The sequence below is a fragment of the Lepus europaeus genome, unplaced genomic scaffold (genome assembly GCF_033115175.1).
Source record: "Lepus europaeus isolate LE1 unplaced genomic scaffold, mLepTim1.pri SCAFFOLD_3_1, whole genome shotgun sequence".
Lineage (NCBI taxonomy): Eukaryota > Metazoa > Chordata > Mammalia > Lagomorpha > Leporidae > Lepus > Lepus europaeus.
In genome coordinates, this window is record NW_026909276.1 from 2,813,054 (window position 1) to 2,828,006 (window position 14,953).

The following is a 14,953-nucleotide window of genomic DNA, read 5'->3' on the forward strand; positions in this document are numbered from 1 at the left end:
AAGGAATAATTTCACAGGAATCAGTATCAATTTGACAAAGGGAGTTACAGCAAGGTCTTACAGCTAGCAGATACGCTTATCAAGGTACAAGAAAGAGTACTGAAGCCAGATGGCCAGGCGCTAACCACATCAGTGAACTGTACAAATGGAATTTTCTAGTGAATCCTCCTTACAGGAATACAGTTGAAGATTATTCTAAACAAAGGCCTATACAGGGAACCCAGCACAGTGGCTCCCAACATAAAACCAGTATGTAAGACAGTTTGGAGATTGCTCAGAAATCTGAATACAGCCCTACCACATGACCCAGCCATCCCACTCCTCAGAATTTACCCAAGGTAAATAAAAGAGCTATCTGCACCTCAATGTTTGTTGCAGCTCAATTCACAATAGCTAAGACCTGGAATCAACCTAAATGCCCATTAACAGAGGACTGGATAAAGAAATTATGGGATATGCACTCTATAGAATACTACAGAGCAATAAAAAAAAATCTAGTCATTTGCAACAAAATGGAGGAATCTGGAAAACATCATGCTGAGTGAAATAAGCCAGTCCCAAAGGGACAAATATCATACGTTCTCCCTGATCTGTGAAAACTAATTGAGCACCTAAAAGGAAGCCTGTAGAAGTGAAACTGACACTATGAGAAACAATGATTTGATCAGCCCTTGTCCTGACTGTTGAGGAATAGCTTATTATTTTATTCTTTTTAGTATTTCCTTTTTCTACTTAATATCATTGATTGAACTCTTTAATTAACATACAAATATTCTTAGGTGTTTAAATTCAACTGAAAATTGATCCTTGTCACAAATAAGAGTGGGAATAAGAGAGGGAGGAGATGTACAGTTCAGCACATGCTCACTCTGACTTACCCCTAATGGTAGAGCTAGAAACATGCCATGGGGCTCCAAATCCCATTAAGTTGACATTTACCAATGCCATCTTATTAGTCAAAGTGATCAGTTTAAGTTCATAATTGATCATAAAGATTGGATTAATTGTCAAAGGGATCACATAAATAAGATCAGTGCCTGCTAATAATAATTGATAGAATTAAAAAGGAGAGAATGGTCCAACATGGGAAGCAGGATACACAGTAGACTCATAGAATCACAAATGCCCTAAACAGAACTCTGGCTTCAGAATCAGCTCTTAAGGCATTCAGATCTGACTAAGAAACCCATGAGAATTTCTCAGGCATGGAAAGCCAAGACACTCTGGCAAAAAATGACCTAAATGAAAGATCTCTGTGAGTGAGATTACTGTGGAAAGAATGAGCCATTAAAGAAGGAGGTACCAGCCGGCGCTGCAGCTCAATAGGCTAATCCTCCACCTTGCGGCATTGGCGCACCGGGTTCTAGTCCTGGTCGGGGTGCCGGATTCTGTCCCGGTTGCCCCTCTTCCAGGCCAGCTCTCTGGTCCGGGAAGGCAGTGGAGGATGGCCCAGGTCCTCGGGTCCTGCACCCCATGGGAGACCAAGAGAAGCACCTGGCTCCTGGCTTTGGATTAGCGTGGTGCGCCGGCCGCAGTGCGCCAGCTGCCAGCGGCCATTGGAAGGTGAACCAATGGCAAGGGGAGGACCTTTCTCTCTGTCTCTTTCTCTCACTGTCCACTCTGCCTGTCAAAAAAAAAAAAAAAAAAAAGAAGGAGGTACCTTTCTCTGAATGGAGGAGGAAGCTTCCAGTTTGATTATGGCTTTGTCTAAATAAGGTCAGAGTTTGTTTACTCAAGAGGCTTCCATAGCCTTGGCAGCTCATGACAAGAGCCTCGGGTGATTACTGATATCATAAATAAGAGTGCCAATTGTTTAATCAACAACAGGAGTTACTGTGCGCTTACTTCCCATGTAGGATCTCTGTCCTTAATGTGTTGTACTATGTGAATTAATGGTAAAACTAGTATTCAAACAATACTTTACACTTTGTGTGTCTGTGTGGGTGCAATCTGTTGAACTCTTTCCTTAATATATACTAAGTTGATCTTCTGTATATAAAGACAGTTAAAAATGAATCTTAATGAAGAATGGGATGGAAGAGGGAGTAAGAGATGGGATGGTTTGCAGGTGGGGGGTGGTTATGGGGAGAAAAACTGCTATAATTCAAAAGCTGTACTTTCAAAGTTTGTATTTATTAAATAAAATTTTGTAAAAATAAAATAAAATTTTGTTGCTTAAAAATTGATCCAGTTATCTGATGCTTCTATTTTGTTGTTTCATTTTCCTGACTACACTTCTAGTACAATGTTGCAGAAATAGAATGGAAGGAGGTAGCTTTGTCAGGGTAAACTCCCAGGAAAAGAGCTTTAATTTTCTTATCTTAATTATACTGATTGTTACAGTCTCCTCAGAGACAATTTTAATTATAATAAGAAAATTCTGATATTTTACTTCTCTGCTAACAATTTTTTAAAGCTTAGATGCTGAATTTAATCAAATACTTTCTAGCATTAAGCTTAAATATTCATGCATTTTATTCTTTTTTATTTTTAATGATTTATTTGAAAGGTATACTGATAGAGAACTTTCATCCATCGGTTCACATCTCATATGATGATAACAACCAAGCTGGACTTAGCTGAAGCCATCAGACAGAAATACCAACTGATCTCACACATGAGTGTCAGAGACTCAAGTATTTGGGCCATTTTCTGCTGCTTTCCCAAGTGGAACAGCAGGGAACTGGGCAAAATGTCAATCATTCAGAATTTAGCACTCTGATATGGGACTCCAGCATCACAACTGGTGGGTTAACCCACTGTGCCACAAGGGCAGCCACTGATTTTGAGTGTTTTTCTTTTCTTTTTTTAAGGCAGTAGCTTGATGTACAAGATATATATATATATATTTGAAGGACAGCATTACACACACACACACACACAGAGAGAATCTATCAGTGATGACTAGGTCTGGGACAGGTTGAAGCAGGAGTCTTAACCTCCATCTGGGTCTCCACAAGGGTGCAGAGGCCCAAAGCCTTGGGTATCTTTCACTGCATTCTCAGGCTTATTAGAAGGGAACTAGATCAGAAGTGCAGAAGGGGCTGCTGCTATGGTATAGCAGGTAAAGCCACCACCTACAGTGCCAGCATCCCATATGGATGCCAGTTTGAGTCCTGGCTGCTCCACTTCTGATCCTTCTCTCTGATGGGGAAAGCAGTAGAAGATGGCCCAAGTCATCAGGCAGCTACACTTGAGTGAGAGATCTGGAGAAAGTTGCTAGGTCCTGGCTTCTGATCAGCTCAGCTCTATCTGTTGCAGCCATCTGGAGAGTGAATCAATGGAGGAAAGACCTCTTTTTCTCTCTGTTTCTCCCTCTCTGTAGCTCTGCCTTTCCAATAAGTAAATAAATCTTAAAAAAGAGAAAGAAGTGTAGCAGTTAGTACATGAAGCAGTCCCTATATAGGATGTCATCATTGCAGGCAGTGGACCCAAGATACATTTTTGATAACTGTAATGCTTGATATCTTGGGGATATTTGAATAGGTAAACACACACATAAATGACATACATCCCAGGGTTCATCCTTACCTTTTGGGTAGGGCTAAACATCAATGTCTCCTCAGCACTCCAACTCAGAACCACTCTCAGTGGGTTTATATATTACACTGATGAGTAAACTTGCTTCAAGTGTTCCACAAAGAGAAATTACTGAAATGTGTCAATTGGACTCTCTAGGGAGCAATAGTGATGATGCAGTAAAACTCCAAATCCAGTGAATTGTTAGCACCTGTCTGTTGGATCTTGTGCCTATTCATATGGGTTAAGGGAGCCAGAGGAATACTGCAAAGACTGCAGCTGAAAAACCTGTCATTTGGAGGTTCAGAAAAGGGAGCAGTAGCATCTTTCTGTAACTTGGGGGTCCCAGCAGGGAAATCTTGTGGTGTTTCCTCCAAGTAGTACAGAGGCTGCTTCTCTCCTCTTGGATCAGGCCCCAGATTCCACGTCTCTACAAAATTTAAATGTTCATTTGCACCCCCAACCAGTGCTGAAGTCTTCTATGATTTGTTGCTAGCTGACAGCTGCTGTCATCACAGCATCCCTTGTGACCTGGAGGATGGATGGGCTCTTGTGGCAACAGTGTTCCTGCTCAGAAACTGAATCTCAGAGGAAACAAGTTTGGAGGAGTAGTGACTAGGTTTCAGAATATGAGGGACACTTATAACATGTTGAGGTACTGTAGAGTCTGACACATACAAAACCCCTTGACAAATACTTGCTGTCCCAGGAGCACTCTCAAAATATTGGGGGGGCACTATTGTGGCATAGTGGGTTAAGCCACTTCCAGTGATGCCAGCATCCCATGTGGGTGCCAATTTGAGTCTTGGCTGCTCCATTTTTGATCCAGTTCAATACTAGTGTGCCTTGGAAAGCATCAGAAGATGGCCCAGGGGCCAGCACTGTGGCATAGCGAGTGAAGCCACAGCCTGCAGTGCTGGCATCCCATATGGGATCTTTCATCTACTAGTCTACTCTCCAAATGGCCACAATAGCTGAGGCTGAGCCAGAACAAATCCAGGAGCCTGGAACTCCATTAAAGTCTTTCATGTTGATGAAGGGGCCCAAGTACTTGGGTGATGACTCCAGTGCTTTCCAACATGTATTTATAGGGTGTTGGATTGGAAGAGGAGCAGTAAGGACTCAAATGAATGCTCATACAAGATGGTGGCATTGCAGGTTGAGGCCTAATATTTGCACCACAGTGCTGGCCCTGATTTTCACAGATTTCTATTGGTCACTATGGATGTCACGTAGAATGCTTGTTTTCTTGGAAACAAGCAGTTAGACAGTCACTCCAAAGACACCATGCTAATCTGTCATACAGATCTAGATGCACTAGAAATCTCACATCAAGTATGCCCACTGTCATAAAATTTCAGACACTAGTAACATTTACTATGACACTACAATGGATGTTAAGCATTTTAGAGTGTAAACCAAGCTTTGAAAAAATGATGAATGTTGGTGAAGGATAAAGATCTGGATAGTAGAAATTCCTGTAATTTTAGTATTTGTCTAAGAAAGATACATGCTTTCAACAGCTTGAATTAGAACATCTCCTTGAGTCTTATCTTTCTGTTGAAATGATTCTGGGATGCAACAGTGACATCACTGCTGAGGGTTTGCAACATGTTTAGTGTCTTGATCCACAAATATGCATATCTCATCTGAATGGTGTGCGGCTTGTCTGTGGGTTCTTTGTTGGGTCAGTCCATGTTGGGCTGTTTTGTGGCACTGGAGCGTACCCATGTCATGCAAAAGCTGGAAGTGATAAGTGATATCACATGGAGGCTGCTAAGGTAGCATGGGTGACACTTTTACTGCACCAAGTCAAAAGCCTATGGCTTCATTTATACAATGAGGAGAGTTAGAGACAGTGGGAGGATATTAGTAGGTGAGGAAACAAGTACTTGGAACAGACAATCCAGAGAGGGGAGCAAAAGGAGACTAATATGTCAGAGAACCTGAGACACTGGAACATCTAGAAGAAAAGTCAACCAAAGAAACAACCTGAGATGTGTTAAATATCCTCCAGGAACAAGTCTGAGTGAAACCTACATTTGTTCTCAGAAAAATAAACTTTTCTCTGCCTTCTACTGCAGTTTAGTTCACAGGTTCAACACAAAAATGGAATAGGAAATAATCATCAAGAACATGAACATAAAACTCAGTTGCTGGGACTGGCATTGTGGTACAGCACATTAAACTATCACTTATGATGTCAGCATCCCATATCAGAGTGCCAATTTGAATCCTAGCTGTGTTCTTTCTGATCCAATCTCCTAACCTGTACCTAGGAATTAGCATATAATGGCTCTATTACTTGACTGCTTGCCACCCAGATGAAATACCCAGATGGGGTTCCTGACTGCTAGCTTCAGTCTGGCCCAGGCCCAACTGTTGCAGCTATTTAGGGGAGGGAAACAGTGAATGAAATGGAAATCTCTCTCTCTCTCTCTCTCTCTCTCTCTCTCTCTCTGCTCCTCCCTCATGTCTGTGAATCTCCTTCCCTGTCACTCTGCCTTTCAGCAAAATAAAATCTTCCATCATGATCAAGCATTTGGGGATACTACACTTTAGCAGGAAATGGATTGATTTGTTCAGAGTACTCAAAGTAGCTCTTTTATATCCCACACTTATGTTTTTATAGCACTTATTATGGCATCAGTGTGTTTTATTCATTTTTTCATATGTAGTCTGTGACCTATTAAAAAGCAGCCTTCCTGATTGTGTGTCTTTGTGCTGCTCCATCCCATATACTTAGAAGAGTGTCTAGTGCCTGATATGTAAAGAACAATTGCTGAATGAGCAAACTGAGTTATTTACTAAATGTTATGAAGGAGCTCATGTATAATCAATCCATTTATAAAATAAAGCTCAGCAGACTATGGAATGTTTATATTTTATATAAAATATATATGACTTTGCAATCTGCCTTTGAACTTGGTCATAAGCATCAGCATCCTGGTCTCCTAAATTTGTTGTGGGCAGTAAGAAGATTTCTGTCTGCTCTGCTTAAAGGTCCCCATGATTCTCAGTATTCAAAGATCTTTTCTACTGGTGACCTTCCATGTCCACCTGGTTTCTCTTTATATCTAAGCCTGGACTTGAGGATTGTGATTGTTGATATGGATCCCAGCTCAAAACTCAAAATGGGGGCTGGCACTGTGGTGTAGTGGGTAAAACCACCACCTATACTGCTGGCTTCCCATATGGGTACCAGTTCGAGTCCCAGCTGCTCCACTTCTGATCTAGCTCTCTGCTGTGGCCTGAGAAAGCAGCAGAAGATGGCACAGGTGATCAGGCCCCTGTACCCATGTGGGAAATCCAGAAGAAGCTCCTGGCTCCTGGTTCCAGATTGGCTCAGCTTTGACCATTGTGGCCATCTGGGGAATGATCCAGCAGATGGAAAACCTGCCTCTCTGCCTCTCCTTCTTTCTCTGTAACTCTGCCTTTCAAATAAATAAATAAATCTTAAAAAAAACTTCAAAATGAACCCACTGAAATATTTTTTTATTTTCTTTTTCATTTCTTCTTCAAGCCAATGTCTGTTTGCCAGTGTGGATTGAGATCCATGTATGTGTGACTTTTCCAGTTTTTCTAGAATAGATTTCTATTTTATTTCTAATGGAGATATGAAAGACAATGGTATGACTTCAATTTTCTAAGAATTGTTGACACATTTTTTTCTGAATTAGATGACCCCACCTGGAGAATTTTTGACAGCTGTTGAGAAGAACACATGTTCTGCTGCTGTCAGGTAGAATGCTCTCTGGGTAACTGTTAGGAAAAGTTGATTTACAGTGTTGTTCAAATCTACCACTCTTTATTGATTTCCTACCTAGATATCCTCTTTTATTTTGAAAGTGCAGTATTGACCTCTTTTGTTTGTTCCATTGCTGTTTATCCCTTCAGAGCTGTCAACATTTGCTTTATATATTGTAGTGTTCTGAGGTTGAGTATATATCTTGTTCAACCTAGGAAAGTACACAGGTGAACAACTCAAGAATATCAAGAATAATATGGGAACAAAATGAGGAATTCAAAATATACATAGAACCATGAAGAAGAATCAATTTTCAAGATGTAGAAAATGGTGAATAAAAAGAAAAGAAAAAAAAAGCTTCTACTCCAAGGAAATACAACAGAAGAATTATTTTGTTATGAACAAATGAAGTTGGATTTGTATGATCCTCAAGCTCTGATGCATTTTCCTGGCATAAAACCATGTCTTCTACTGAGAACATTGTCCCAGGACTTCTTCAGGGAGTGATCCATCCTATCTGTCAGTGCAAGTGTTAAGTGAAGATAGAACTAACTCCTGCTGCAGGGGCAAGGGTCATGCTTGTTCTTCATGCTGTGGAATTTTTGGTACATGGGGAATTGGGGCTCAAGTGTGCACATCTTTTGAGGAAATGCACAGGCCCCAGGATTTAGCCCTGGCTGTGAACAAATGGTCTCTATCTTCATAAGAAGGCACACCTGCTTCCACCTAAGTGTAAGATGCCCAGCGGTGAACAAATTATGTTTCCCTCAAACACAGCCAGGAGGGAGGGAACCTAGGCCTCACTCACATTGAGCATGGCTTCTGCACCCTGTCATCAGTGTCTTAAGTGAGAAAAAAAGGCATCTGCTGATTCCTATTTTAAAAAAAAATCAACATAGCAGCTCAGCAAAATGGAATCAGAAATGTTATTGTGGAAATGGGCAAATATAAGACATGGTACAAAAATAATCAGTATTAATTGCACTTCTGAGAAAGCATAACATGTTAACTTTTATGACATGTGTATTTGACTTTTTTCACATCAAGAGTTCTTTTTTGTTTTAAAGATTTGTCTTATTTATTTCAAACACAGAGGTAGAGAGGTAGAGACAGAGATCTTCCATCCACTGGTTCACTCCCTAAATGGCCACAATGACCTGAGCTGGGCCAATCTGAAGCCAAGAGCCAAGAGTTTCTTCCAGGTACTCCATGTGGGTGCTGGGGCCAATGTACTTGAGACAATTTCCACTGTTTTCCCAGGCACATTAGTAAAGAGTTGGATGGAAAGTGGAGCACCCAAGACTCAAACCGGCAGCCATATAAGATGTAGGCATCACAGGCTGGAGCTGTGCCATAGCTCCAGCCCATAGTTGAACACTTTTTAAATGTACTGTTAGTGTGGTACTGACAAAACAAAATATAGCTGATGAATTTTATCATTTAAGCATTTCTAAGTGTATGTTGAGTAGTGTTGAGTATAATCAAATTGCTGTATGACCAATATTTAGAACTGTTTTTCCTTATGAGACTGAAATTCTCTACCCAATGAATGAAAATTTCTTATAATTCCACCATCCCTAACTCCAAGTAACTGCCATTCTACTTGCCATTGCTCAGGCTACAGAGTCTTTAGGAGGTACAGTGATATTTCAGGGTCATATAATTGAGAGGGTAGAGGGAACCATGTTGGAACTCAGTTCTGTCTCTACAAAGCTGGGTCTTGATTGTACCCAGGTACTCCCTGAGGTTTTTGGATTAGGCTATGTGGCATACATGTGTGTTATTATGGACATGGCGTGAGGCAGAAGGAGGATTAGACTTTGGAGAGGTCTTTTCTGCTGAGGAATCCCACGAAAGTGGATCCCAAAAAATGAAATCAATTTTTTGATGAAAGTCTACAATAGGACCTGGAACTCAGATTGTCAAGCTTTCTTTGCTGAAGACCCACTGGAGAAAGCCATCTGTTCTGCTCTGTCCTGACTTTCCAGGGGCCTGGACTCAAGAAATTCTGCAGATATTGGCTCAGCTCACACTATTGATACCTTGGACATTTGGGCAAGAAGGATCCCATGGTGATGTGGGCTGTCCCAAAGAAGGAAACTCTAGGCAAGGTCACCACTCTGATCCCACTTGGGCATTGCAACACTACTTCCCCTTTTGTGTGTGCTTTTTTTGGAGCCTCATGTAGGGTGTTCTGTCCCATATAGGAACAATTTATTGGAAGAGTTAAAATCTGGGTCAGCCTGTTAGGTCTACACTCTAGGTCATGCCGGACAGAATGGGAAGAAGAATGATGAGATGGTGCTCATCTTTTATGGATCCTAAGCTAGAGAAATGTTTGGCCTTACTAACAGAAAGTTACCTGAAACAGAAACAGTATTGATAGCCAGATGGGGTTATGATACCACCAGACCTATCTTTAGAACCATTGCACAGGGGCCAGCGCTGTGGCACAGTGGGTTAACACCTTGGCCTGAAGTGCTGGCATCCCATATGGATGTTGGTTCAAGTCCTGGCTGCTCCACTTCCCATCCAGCTCTCTGCTATGGCTTGGGAAAGCAGTAGAAGATGGCCAAAGTCCTTGGGCCCCTGCACCCACATGGGAGACCTGGAGGAAGCTCCTGGCTCATGGCTTTGGAGCAGTGCGGCTCCAGCCATTGGGGCCAATTGGGGAGTGAACCATCAGATGGAAGACCTCTCTCTCCCTCTCTGCTTCTCCTTTCTCTGTGTAACTCTGACTTTCAAATAAATAAATAAATAAATCTTTTTTTTAAATGAACCATTGCATGAAGTTGAAAATGTACTAACTTTAAAAAATTATTGGATGTATAGGCACATTTGGATCAATTCTTTTTTTCTCTTTCAACATTTCATTTATTTTATTTGCAGTTTGTATTCAATGCAAATCAATTATATAACATGAGGAATTACTATGAATCAAAGCATGAGCACACAAACATATATGCAATCCAAAATACAGGAACAGCATTAGATATGAAGCAAAAAGTCACGTTCATTCACACACACAGTGGACTCAGATCTGGTCAACCTGGTTGTTCCCAGGCAGGTTTGTAAAGATGATAAAGTGTGACTGTGGAGAATAAGATTTCTGCCAGAGCACTCTTAGTGAAGACATTTTCTTCCTAGTACACAGCATGTGACCTCAGATAATGATTAAGGATAGCTTATGACCTACTAACCAGAAGAGCATTGAGCCCTTGTGAGAACGTAGGCTTCACAAGAACACACAGCTGCTTTCTCAGACATGCTTGTTAGGGCTTGCAACCATGACAGAACTACAACCAAGACCATGCTGAGCAAAGAAAAAGTTTTAGGGCAAAGAACTGCCAGGAGTATCCTCAGAGGGAGAGGTGCTCTGGGCTCAGGTGTAGGGCTGGGGTGTTATAGTGAACTTGTACCAAGGGAGGTGGGAGATAAGTTGGAGAAGCCAAAAAAAGGGATGTGGGATGTGGGCTGGAGCAGCTGGAGAAGATACCTGATACCAGGAGGCACAGGATGTCTGCCTGATTTATAACTAGGGGCAGTTGTGGGAACAGTGAGGCACAGAAAGTCTCTCAGGCCTGATTTTGGGAATGATGAGGCTCTCCATAAGCACAGCACCTCTGGGTTTTTGCTTTCTGATGCCAAGAAAGAGTGGGGGAGACACCTCAGACCAGTGTGGATTCAGGACTCTCACAATGTCTATCTAATATATCTTGCTAAACATGTTTCAGAGAAACCTTAGTTCTATGAACACATGCATGTGCTCTACAATAGGCTGTTATAATCCTTATCAGTAAAGAAACCACACCTGGTTAGTCTGTGCACACTTTCTGGAGGAAGAGACCCCATGTCCTGTTGTTCCTTTCATTTGCACACCCCAACATGTAACCTTGGTTATCCAGACTACTGTGACCAAATTAGATATTTGAACACCTAAGCATCAGCATGTGAGCATGCAAACTAAATATTTCAGGGATGGTCTGGTTTTGAAAAGATTTCTGTGTGTCAAGGTAGTTGTAAAAGATTGGCTGCAGAATAAAATCAACTATTAGGCTTAAAGCTCCCTGTCACTGGTCCACTCCCCAAATATCTACCCCTGTGGAAGAAGTAGAAGCACTATTTAAAGGAAATAACTTACTGAAATTTATAAACTGTGAATTTGCCCATAATGATAATTGATTTATTACATTTGAAGCAGAAGTTGATGCACAACAGGCTTACAAATACCTGTGAAAAGTCAAAACTTTTCAAGGAAAACCAATTAAGGTGCAACTAAAAGCAAAGGCAATCGCTATAATCCCATTTTTGCCAAAGAATGAATTTAGGTCTCTCTACATGAACCTTTATACATAGCAGTGTTACACATCATTTATTTACCTCCAGTATACAGTCCCCAACAACAGTTTCCTCTGTACAGTCTGACTGCCCCCAGATATTGTCAACAATGCGTAGCTATTTTGATCCACCCTTGATAACTATTTCCAAATACTGGATTTATACATGGGTTTACATCTCCAACCTTCAAGCCTGCAGCCTCTCCTCTGACTTCACTCAGACAGTATCCTCCCAGAAGCAGGAAAAATTCCTTTGGCTATAGGAAGAAAAGGGAGTAAAAGTTTACAAGCAGCCAAACTCAGTCTCCAACACGACCAAAGCCTCCATCACAAACTTTGAATTGGGACTGTCCAACTTCCCCCCATTACCTGGAGCTGAGGCAATTTGATGACAGGACTTGTTTGAAAACAGGCTATCTAGCTTGATAATAGGATTATCAAAGGAAAGGAGCCTCCATGCAGATGTAAGTAGGAACGCTATTCCTGTAGTGGTCCCCAGAGAGCCCTCACTACTGGCTTCTTGTGCTGTATCAGCAATGTATGAACGATCCCCATCCCTAGCCCATTTACCTGAGGATCCCAAGGTGGCAGAAAAGCAGAGGCAAACCCACAGTGTGGACAGACTCCCTTCTGTCCTTACTACAACTCTGTGTAAATCAGAGCAGGTGCATGGAGCTGCCACAGAATTGCCAAAGCCCAGATTTGTCAGAGAACGAGTAAAGAGTCACCTTCTTCCCCACTGCAACCCTCAAAAGAACAAAAGTCAAATGCTGTCAGTTGTAGGAAGGAGGAGAAGAAGCTTGCTGAACCTGTGTGGAAATAGAGGGAGCCCCCTGCCCTCAAGTCCACTCCCAGAGTCCCCAAAGTCCAGGGGAAGCAGCCTGGGCATTGGCCTTCACCACCAGTTGTTGGAAAGTATCTTCACAGAGGACAGAACACTACCCCCAAGTCTCCTCAGTAAAAATTCTATGTCTGGGAGGGGATGCAAAGAGCTGCATTAGCCACAAATGAAACATTTTTCCCACTCAGTATGAGGATGAGTGGCTGGTTAGGCAGTTGCAGCATCTGTGAGCCCCATGGAATGCCGGCAAGTTATTTTTCTTCTATGAGTCAGATTCTCCTCCTCTAAAAAAACTGTTTTTCAGAATTTAATTAATATAAACCTTATTTTTTGTTGGTGCTTAACTGGAGGTGATGTGTAAGTCTGATTTTTTTTCAGGATAGAAAATGCATTTATCCCAACAGATTGGTGTTTTCTATTAAGCCTCTGTGTGGTTCTGAATGCAAGTTATATATAGTGAATTTTTCTAAATTAAGGGAACTATGCTACTTTATTTTTTTAAATAATATTGATCTACAAGTGCGTATCTCAGATGCCCCAGCAGATGGATGAGGGCTGTCAAGGGTGGCCTTGGCCTCAAGGTGGAAGGGGGTTGGTAGTGTCAGGTCACTGACACACTGGCATGGGAGCTGTGCTTTCATCTAAACTGTTAACAAATGGTTCTAGCATTTAAAAATACATATAAATTTACATATAGGCCTTTTTGGATCCAGTGGGCAGAAAGAACCTGCAGAGCACACCCTGGAGAAACCTGAAAGCTTTGAGTTTTGATATCCTGCCAGCAAGTAGCCAGCTTCTCCCCTCAATTGCAAGTGGCTATTACCTAAAATCTATTCAAAACATGTGAATAGAACCTAAATGAAAATATACTTTGTTGGCCACTGACATGTTGCCAGTATGTTGTATCATGAAATGGTTTTGATCCCTGTGAGCTGGCTGCTCTGGCTCTTGGCCTAGTGCACCTGCTCCATGCATATTTCTGTCTATGTTCCCCTGCCCCCAGGCACTCTCTCAGAAGAGTCCTCATCTTAACTCCGTGAGGATGTCTTCCTGAACCTCTGCATCAGCACATGGATTTAAAAGTTATGTAATAATGAGAGAATGGTGTTTGTGGTTTTATTCCCCTCTTAGGCTGGTGGAGGACAAAAATTGTTGCTCTTTTTACCTCCAAGATGAGGGTCTCATTGATTCACTTCTAGAAGTGTTGCACTTCTGAAGAACAAGGATGCACTAAAGTTAACAAGTTTATAATAAATTTAAATATAAATTATTTTGTTTTAAAATGCCTAAAATTATTCTCTTTATTTATTTGACAGATAGAGTTATATAGTGAAAGAGAGATACAGAGAGAAATGTCTTCCTTCCATTGGTTCACCCCCCAAATGGCCACCATGACCAGAGCTATGCCGATCTGAAGCCAGGAGCCTGGTGCCTCTTCCTGGTCTCCCATGTGGGTGCAGGGGCCCAAGTACCTGGGCCATCCTCCACTGCCTTCCTGGACCACAGCAGAGAACTGGACTGGAAGAGGAGCAACTGGGACTAGAACCCGGCGTCCACATGGGGTGCCAGCACTGCAGGTGGAGGATTAACCAAGTGAGCCATGGTGCTGGCCCCCAACATTTTTCTTTAATTATTCTAAGCAGCAGACATTAAAATATTTCCTGCTACATGTAACCATACAGTTTATTCCATGAAATGTTATTTAACAAGACTGAGGTTTTTTTAAAAAAATTAATTCCATCCAATATTTAAAGGCTTGAATTGCATTTAAACTTGAAAATGACTTTGCTTTAACTTTTGTATAAGACAGCTTAGAGTTCATGGAGACACCCTGGGTTGGCATGAGTGGATCAGAATTACTCTGTTACTGTGTGTGTATTTTGTCGCTAGTTTTACTGAGTAAGCATACCATAGTACAAGAACTAGCAGTAGTTTTTGTAATATACCTTAAGGATCTTAAACAGGTGATCTTTTTCCTGATTGTTGAAAAATCCTGTAAATGCAAATAGTTGATACTGTATTAAATATGTGCACTTTGGGAGTGTGCTTTGCTTGTACAGTTGTAAATAATCTGAACATATTAAAAAAAGGTTCCCTACAGAGAAAATCTGATAAAATCATTGATATATTATAAATGTTGATGTTCAGCTGGATGTAGATATACTTAATGCTGTGGTTTGAATATTATTTTAATTTGTTGAGTTTTTTTCCCCCCTCATACTGGTGTGTTGAACTGACTTTGCCTATTTGCTGCAAAAGGGAAAAGGAAAGTTTTATTAAAAGCTGTGAGATGTTTTTATACTCTCTTTCAAAATATGGAAATGCATATTAGTCATATTTAATGTGAAAGAGTTCTGAAGACAACGCAGAAACTGGTAGGATCTTTAAGTCAAAATGGAAAATGATCTACTAATTTGAATCATATATTACTAAATATGATTTACGCTACCAGAGAAAACCTGCCTGGTGTCTCTCATTGTTTTCTTCAGAGAAGTAGTCATTATTCAA

At 41.2% G+C, this 14,953-nt stretch overlaps 1 pseudogene; it reads left to right on the forward strand.

The window, feature by feature from the left end:
- Positions 1-4,061: 4,061 nt before the first annotated feature.
- LOC133755089 (la-related protein 4B-like) lies at positions 4,062-12,565 on the forward strand (annotated as a pseudogene).
- Positions 12,566-14,953: the final 2,388 nt, after the last annotated feature.